Source organism: Mus pahari, chromosome 10 (genome assembly GCF_900095145.1).
Source record: "Mus pahari chromosome 10, PAHARI_EIJ_v1.1, whole genome shotgun sequence".
NCBI classification, from domain to species: Eukaryota; Metazoa; Chordata; class Mammalia; order Rodentia; family Muridae; genus Mus; species Mus pahari.
In genome coordinates, this window is record NC_034599.1 from 54,391,269 (window position 1) to 54,400,476 (window position 9,208).

A 9,208-nucleotide genomic window follows, 5' to 3' on the forward strand; every position below is an offset into this window, starting at 1 on the left:
AGGTCCCAAGGCCTGACACTATTACTGAAGCTATGGAAATCTCACAAAAAGGGATCTATCATGACTGCCCTCCAAAAGACCCAAAAAGAGTCAGATGCAGATATTTGTACCCAACCCATGGACAGAAGCAACTGACCACTGTTGTTGAATTAGGGAATGCTGAAAGAATCTGAGGAGACGGGCGATCCTATAGGAGGACCAGCAGTCTCAATCTGTACCCTTGAGATCTCTCAAACCCTGGACCACCAAACAGACAGCACACACCAGCTGATATGAGGCCCCCAACACACACACAGTAGAGGACTTCCTGGTTTGTGTTCATTCAGAGATGATGCACTTATCCCTCAAGAAACTGGAGGCCCCAGGGAGTTTAGAGGTCAGGTGGGGTGGGAGTTGGGGACATCCACACAGAGACAGGGTAGGGTGGGGAGGAGGTGTGAGATGCAGAGCAGTAAGAAGTTGGATGAGGGAAGGGTGGGTAATGGAATATGGAGTATAAAAATAAATTAAAAAGCCGGGTGTGGTGGTGCATGCCTTTAATCCCAGCACTTGGGAGGCAGAGGCAGGCAGATTTCTGAGTTCGAAGCCAGCCTGGTCTACAGAGTGAGTTCCAGGACAGCCAGGGCTATACAGAGAACCCCTGTCTCGAAAAAAACAAAAAATAAAATAAAATAAAAAAATAAAAATAAAAAGTTTCAAAGAAAGAAAGAAAGAAAAGAAAAGTAGCTATATTCTAACTCTGAGAGTTTTTCTTTGAGGTACTTGGAAATGAACCTGGCCAGGGCTTTGTGACTAAAATAAGCCCATTCACTTTATTCAGTTCTTTTTATTTTGGTGTTTTGGTTTAGTATGTTTGGATTGTTTGTTTGTTTGTTTGTTTGTTTGAGACAAGTTCTCTTTTTGTAGCCTTGGTTGTCCTGGAACAGTATATGTACGCCACACTAACTTTGAACCCACAGAGATCCACCTGCTTCTGCCTCCCAAGTACTGAATTTAAAAGTATACACCACCATAACCAGCTTTATTGGGAATTTTTTTTCCTGGTTTGGTTTCTTTTTTCAGACAGGGTCTCCTTGTGTAGCCCATGCTGGGCAGAATTTGAGGCCATCCTGCATTGGTCTTCAGTGTGCTGAACTTACATAGACACACATCACTATGCCTGACTCAATTCAGCTAACTTTTAAAGGCACCATCATTTAGCAGTTATCACCATAGCCTTCAGAACAGGAAACCCACAAGTTAAGTATGACCTGAAGCAATTTATTTTATGAACTTGATATCTCGTCTGAATACAAAATAGGAGTAACTATTTCCTTCATTGGGTTGTAACAAAAGACTAAGTTCATGTACAGGACTCACATCATATGGAACATGGAAGCACAAAGCTTAGTTTTAGACCTAAATATGTACAAAAATACCCACTTAGTCTGTTTTAAAGTAGTGGCTCTTAGATCAGTTTCAAGCATTATTTGTTTGCCAAATTGTTGGAAAGGCCATTGTGCTCTTATAGACCTATATATTATTTAATTCAACAAGTCAGTCAACAATATGTCAGTCATGATGTTAGATATTTAAGGAGATGAATAAAATCATTTAAGTCATTGACATGCTTCCATTCTAAGCCATGAATCATATAATGTGGTAAGTATTAATACCAAGGTTGATAATGATTTGAATGTTGGGAAACTCCTCGAAGATAGGAATCTGAATCAGAGTAGGAAGCAGACAAGATTGTTAAGATTTCCTAAGGGTCTGAATGACCTGAGCTGTGCATTTGTGGAAGAATAAATAAATGATCTGTAAAGAAAGCATGTGAATGTATATGTAATGCTAAGAATATGGACTAGAGACAGTAGAGATAGCCTAGCATTAAGATTGCCCTAACAGAGGACTTTAGGTTTGGTTCCCAGGACCCACAAGTTACTTTTCTGTTGCAATGGCAAAGCATCATGACCAAGGCAACTTATTAAAAACAACAACAGCAACAACAAAAACATTTACTTTGGGGCTTAGAGTTTCAAAGGGTATTAGAGTCCATGAACATCATGATGAGAGCACAGCAGAAGGCATGGTGCTAAAGCTATAGCTGAGAACTCACATCTGATCCTCAAGTGGGAGGCAGAGACGAAATCAACTGGTTATGCATTTTTTTTTAAACCCAAAGCCCATCACCCATGAGAGACCTCCTTCAACAATGCCACTCCTCCTAGTCCTTCCCAAACAGTTTCAAACTTCTGACCAAACATTCAAAAATATGTGCCTTTGGGGCTGGCTCTCTCCCCTAGCCAGGCGAGAACGCTTGCCCTGCGCACCTTCCCTCCTGAGCTCACTGGCCTCTTCTTTCTGCCTCTTTAGAATTTTCCTGAGGTCCTGCTTGCATCTCACTGCTGCAGCCTCCTGGGCCACATTCCATCCTTTAAGTCTGAGACTGGCCCAGAAGAAAAAAAATAAAAAAAATTTATTACAGTAAAATGTAGCCATGAGGGAAATTGTGCACATCCAGGCCAGACAGTGTGGCAAACTGATGGATGCTAAGTTCTGGGAGGTGATAAGTGATGAACATGGCATCGGCCCCACTCATACCTACCACGGAGACAGTGACCTGCAGCTGGACCAAATCTCTGTGTCCTACAATGAAGCCACAGGTGGCAAGTATGTCCCTATCTTGGTGGATCTAGAACCCGGGACTATGAACTCCATTCGCTCAGATCCTTTAGGCCAGATCTTCAGACCAGACAATTCTGTTTTTGGTCAGTCTGGGGCAGGCAACACAGAAGGAGCTGAGCTGTTTGTGTATTGGATGTGGTGCAGAAGGAAGCAGAGAGCTGTGACTGCCCGCAAGGCTTTCAGCTGACCCCCTCACTGGGTGGAGGCACAGGTTCTGGCATTGGCACCTTGCTCAAAAGCAAAATCCGAGAAGAATATCCTGACGGCATCATGAATACCTTCAGCATGGTGCCCTCACCCAAAGTGTCTGACACCATAGTTGAGCCCTACAACACCACCCTGTCTGTCCATCAGTTGGTGGAGAACACAGATGAAATCTACTGCATTAACAATGAGGCCCTCTACGACATCTGCTTCCGTACCCTCAAGCTCACCACACCAACCAATGGAGACCAGAACCATCTTGTCTCAGCCACCATGAGTGGTGACATCACCTCCCTCTGTTTCCCAGGTCAGCTTAACACTGACCTTCGAAAGCTGTCTGTCAACATGGTGCGGTTCCCATGTCTCCATGTCTTCACGCTGGCTTCGCCCCTCTCACCAGCCATGAAAGCCAGCAGTACCGGGCCCTCACTCTGCCTGAAGTTACCCAGCAGCTCTTCGATGCCAAGAACATGATGGCCACCTGTGACCTGCGCCACGGCCCATACCTCACAGTTGCAGCTGTCTTCCGTGGATGGATGTCCATGAAGGAGGTAGATGAGCAGATGTTCAACGTGCAAAATAAGAATAGCAGCTCCTTTGTGGAATGGATCCTCAACAATGTCAAGACAGATACCTGTGACATCCCACCATGTGGCCTCAAGATGGCAGTCACCTTCACTGGCAACAAACAGCATGACCATCCAGGAGCTCTTCAAGCACATCTCAGAGCAGTTTACAGCAATGTTCTGCCACAGCAAGGCTTTCCTCCACTGGAACACAGGTGAGGGCATGGATGAGGTGGAGTTCACCGAGGCTGAGAACATGAATGACCTTGTCTCTGAGTATCAGTAGTTCCAGGATGCCACCGCAGAAGAGGATTTCAGTGAGGAGGCAGAAGAGGCCTAAGGTAGAGAACCCTGCATCACCTCAGGCTGCTTAGTTCCCCCAGCTTTCTCTAGTTGCCCTTTATCCTCCTCCCATTTCTTTCTGCTGCCTTTGTCCTGTTTTTGTTTCGTTTTGTTTTCTCATTGGTGTGTGTGTGCACATGCACGCTAAACAGTGCTTGGTGCAAGGCAGGCACTCAAGGAATATTTGTTTGTGGGGAAAAATATGCACCTATGAAGTACATTCTCATTGAAATTACACATGAAACTTTGCACACGATACCATCTGTATAGCCAGGTGTGGTGGCACACGCCTTTAATCCCAGCACTTGGGAGGCAGAGGCAGGCTGATTTCTGAGTTCGAGGCCAGCCTGGTCTACAGAGTGAGTTCCAGGACAGCCAGGGCTACACAGAGAAACCCTGTCTCGAACCCCCCCCCCAAAAAAAGCCATCTGTATTTCTAGTCCAAGGAAATCCTATGCTCTCTTCTACCTTTTCAGATGTTGTACCTATATGATGTGCAAGCATTTATTCAGGTAAGCAAAACACCCATACACATAAAAATATAACTTTTTAAAAAAGAATATGGGATATTTAAGCTGTAAACTGTTTGGAGAACTGCCAATCAAAATTCTGTTTTATGTAAGACTAATAAAGGCCATGGTGGTGTATGCCTATAATCTCGGTACCTGGGAGGCAGAGGTAGGCAGATCTTTGTGTTTGAGGCCAACCTGGTCTACATAGTCGACAGGCAGAGCTACATAGTGAGACCCTGTCTCAAAGAAACTTAAATAAATAAACTACTAAAAATGCCCTTGGTCCTACTCTGTACAATCCATCTTCCTTTTCCTTCTATCTTTTATTGCCTTCGTTTTGTAACTTTACCAAAGTTTGCTAATAGAGCTGAAAAGTCAAACCCCCAATTTCTGTCTCCAGTCTGCTTATTACTCTGACAATGTTGTTCTCACTTGATGATGTTCTATTTTGCCGGGGGGTTTGCAAAGGAGACTGTGACAAGTTGCTTGCTTTACTGCTTAATTACACATCCAGAACTTATAGAGCCTCGCACATGTTAAGCAACTGCTCTAGCACCAAACTATAGTCCCGTGCTTTAGACTTTTCTCTATCCATCTTCCTTCTGGTAGTGTTTTATTATTAATTTTGTTCTTAGACACTTCACACATGCACACCATACACCACCCACCACCCTAGAACTGTCTACCCCCAAGTGTCTCTCTTATGTTAAACTATTCTCCGTCTCTATCCCATAAAAAGTATGCTTATCCTACAAAATGTGAAATGCTTTGTGAATGCTTAATTCACCCATATATTATTTTATATAGGTCAAAAATGAATTCAGATTAGGATTTTCAGTGTGAACATATTCATTTTACTCTTGAATACAGAATTAAGAATATGGATACTGGTGCTAATTGTTTACTTCACAAAGATGGTCCTTATAAATCAGTTTATCAAAACGTGCCTCAAAACAAAAATGGATTCTACTGATCTATATGCTATTGCAGGATATTTGATCACATTGTAAACAAGTTTGTGTTATTTACTGAAAAAAAAAGCTGCTTCTAGGTGTGGCTCAGCCTTAGCACACACCTTTAATCCCTCTAGCTGGAATACAGATTTGCCCTTAGCACACACCTTTAAGGTAAAGTTAGTTTGCAGAAAGAGGCACCCATGTTTGAAAGTGATGTCTAATTGAGTGGCAGACAAAGATTCGACAGAATGTGATAGGCCCAATTCTTGGGAGAAGAGAGAGAAAAGCGGGGCTTCTTAAGGAAATAGAGGGGAGAGGGGAGAAATGGGATGGGGAGGGGGTGGGAGAAAGAGAGGGAGAGGAGAGATGGGGAAGAGGGAAGAGACAGGGAGAGAGATGTGAGAAGACAGGGAGGGGAGAGAAAGGGAGAAAGGGAGGGAGAGAGGTGGGGCGGGAAGCAGTTTTAACAGGAGGGTTTTACAAACACAGGTTAAAGAGATAACAAGCTAGACACAGGTGAAGACAGAGCAAGCCAGAGAATGAGGAGCCAGAATATTAGAACAGACTGTCAGAGTTAGTATGAAGCAATTCAAGAGAAGCCAAGAAAATTCAGATTAAATCAGTCTGCTTTGAGAGGGGCTTGTGCCAGAACAGCTGAATTGAACCAGGCATCCAGAGTACGGAAAGAATTAGAAAGGGTGAGCATATTCAGCAGTAAGTCTCAAAGGCTGAAAATATTCTAGGCATAGATAAGATTGTACTAAGGCTAGAAGCTTCCAGGCTGGGAAGCCTGGGTTAACAGACCTAGGGTATTAAGTCTCTGAGATGAAAAGTAATACAGGAGAATAAAAGATACTTTCTTTTAAAAAGATACTTTTTACAACATACCAAGGATCTGAAGGAGATCTTTAGCCAATAAACACTGTGAGAAACTGAATAGCACAGAAGAGCTCAAGACTTCAGCAGCCTATGGAACTAAATCCTGCCAATAACTATGTAAGCAAACATGGAGTCAGACCTTTCTGTAGCCAGGCATACAGGTGGGGAGATCTAGCCTTGGCCAATACTTTATTTGGACTCTTATACTGAATATTGAGATAGGCAATCTGGCTAAGAGACAATCAGATTTTTGACAGATAGATACTGAAATGATAAGTATTTCTTATTATTTTTGTTTACTTTTGAAACAAAATCTCAGCTAGGCAAGGCTGGCCTTAAACTTTCCATATAGCCAAAGCTGACTTTGAATTTACACTTGCAGTCCTCTTGCCTGCGTCTCCTAGAAGCTGAGGTTACAGACATGTGTCACCACAACCAGTCACGTGCTGGGGATCAGACTCGGGAATCACACCCATGCTGGGCAGCAACTTTCCCAATGAAGTCACATCCTCAGCCCTGTTACTAGTCACTGTAATTCACCTTCAACACATATCAGGCCTTCCGAATGACCAAGTGCTCGAGGGTTATTAGAACAAATAATACCGACTTTAACACTGCATAAGAACTTAGTGCTTAGCTGGGCGTGGTGGCGCACGCCTTTAATCTCAGCACTCAGGAGGCAGAGGCAGGCTGATTTCTGAGTTCGAGGCCAGCCTGGTCTACAAAGTGAGTTCCAGGACAGCCAAGGCTATACAGAGAAACCCTGTCTCAAAAAACAAACAAACAAACAACTTAGTGCTTCTTAGCATTCAATAAATTTTCCCTGTGGAGCATCTGTCCTCTGAGTCTGGTATGATACAAAAGGACAGAAGACCCAACTACTGCATTTGTTACTGTAAACTAGGTAGTACAGGGTCTAATACTTAGAAGACATACAATAATTAGCAAAAAAGTTGTTTTCTCCATTTATTGTATCAGTTTAGAATCTTGTCCTATGAAAAGTAAATGTAAAGAAATATAGAGTTAGTAGTACTTGTTGAACATTAAACAACTAGAGGTAGCCAGAGCCCTTTGAAGAATAATGCTAAGAGCAATGCCTACAAGCAGAATATTGATGTGTATGATTATATACTTGAAAGATTTCATGTGTAAAAACAATACCATAAATAAAAGAGACAAATCAGGGGAAATGCAACACTGTTAATTGTCTCTGATATGTAAAAGTTTCATATGAATTTAAAAGAAACACATTTATACATGTTAGTATGCTTGAAAGTTGTGATAAACTGAAATAAAAATGGCCACGAAAATAACAAGAAAACAAGTCAACCTTATTGGTGTTATTGCTGGATTTTAGTTTTGTTTTTTGAAGCAGAGTCTCTCTGTGTAGTTCTGGCTGTCATGAACTTACTTCATAGACCAGGCTGGCCCCAAATTCTTAGAGATCTGTCTGCCTCTGCCTTCTCTGGGATCACAGGCATGGACCACTATACCTGGCAAATAACTAGTTTAAAAAGAAAAAGAAGCTACTATTTTAACCTACACAAATATTTCTCACTGGGTGGTGATGGCAAACAACTTTAGTCCCAGCACTTAGGAGGCTGAGCAGGTGGATCTCTGAGCTCGAAGTCGGCCTTGTCTACACAGTGAGTTCCAGGACAGCCAGGGCTATACAGATACACACTGTTCCAAAAACAAACAAAATATTTATAAAATGCTAACGCTGAGTTGTAATTTAAAAAAAAATAAAGAGACTAACAGGGATGAGGTGACTCACTGACAAGTCAATGATCATACACACCTGACCATGTCTGATCTCAAAAGCTAGGCAGGGTCACCTGGTCTCCTGGTTGGTACTTAGAGAATATATACTTGCTGAGATGAATTTTGGAGCAGCTTTTCTAGAAAGCATGTTATAGGCTAAAAGAAAAAAAAAGTTAGATTAGCATGCCTATCCTTCTGGAAACAGTTAACTCAATAATTTGATCTAAAGAAATTTGCTTTAATTTTAGCTGTGGAAAAATTGAAAAATTCAGGGAATGAACAAAATTTAACAAATTAGAAAAACATTTAAAGTCATCATTTTAAAAATAGCATTATAGCCAGGCATGGTGGCGCATGCCTTTAATCCCAGCACTTGGGAGGCAGAGGCAGGCAGATTTCTGAGTTCGAGGCCAGCCTGGTCTACAAAGTAAGTTCCAGGACAGCCAAGGCTATACAGAGAAACCCTGTCTCGAAAAAAAGCAAAAAACAAACAAACAAACAAACAAAAGTAGCATTATGGGGTTGGAGAGATGGCTCAGTGGTTAAGAGCACTGACTGCTCTTCTGAAGGTTCTGAGTTCAAATCCCAGTAACTACATGGTGGCTCACAACCATCTGTAATGAGATCTGATGCCCTTTTCTTGTGTATCTGAAGACAGCTACAGTGTACTTACATATAATAAATAAATCTTTTTTAATGGTATTTTAATTTGTAAATTCATCTGGAAAAAGTCATGATATATGGCTAAACTGGAAATAAAAATCACAATCCATGCTGGAGGACAGTCCCACGCATATGTGTTCATTTACACAGGTAGCAAGCAAGCAAGCAAGCTAGACGAATATTTAAGCCTTATCCATGTTCATTTACAAGTCCTAAAATTTATGGACTTTGAGCCCCAGCTAAGGAGCCATGACTGGACACTGCTAGACCTTCCCACCTTTCAGGAAAACATACTTTTTCCTTTTCTTTTCTGTCTCTTTCCTTTGGATGCTGGCCAGAGCCTAAGTCTTATTTCTCTGATATTTGGGGTTTCTCACTCTTTCTCTGAAGCAGCACCCCCATCCCTCACATGTGGCTGTGTCATGTCTCTCTTCCCCTTCTCCATCTGCCTCCTCCAAGTAGCTGCAGAGATTCAGCTTCCCTGCCCTGCCCTGCTGCTTCTACCCTTAGGAATGCATAGCTTCTTTCTCTTTCTTTCTTTCTTTCTTTCTTTCTTTCTTTCTTTCTTTCTTTCTTTCTTTCTTTCTTTCTTTCTTTCTTTCTTTTTCTTTCTTTCTTTCTTTCTTTCTTTTTCTTTCTTTCTTTCTTTCTTTCT

General features: G+C 42.1%; 1 pseudogene; it reads left to right on the forward strand.

Annotated features, from left to right (window-relative positions):
- The first annotated feature begins 2,479 nt into the window (after nucleotides 1-2,479).
- On the forward strand, nucleotides 2,480-3,777 carry LOC110327306 (annotated as a pseudogene).
- Nucleotides 3,778-9,208: the final 5,431 nt, after the last annotated feature.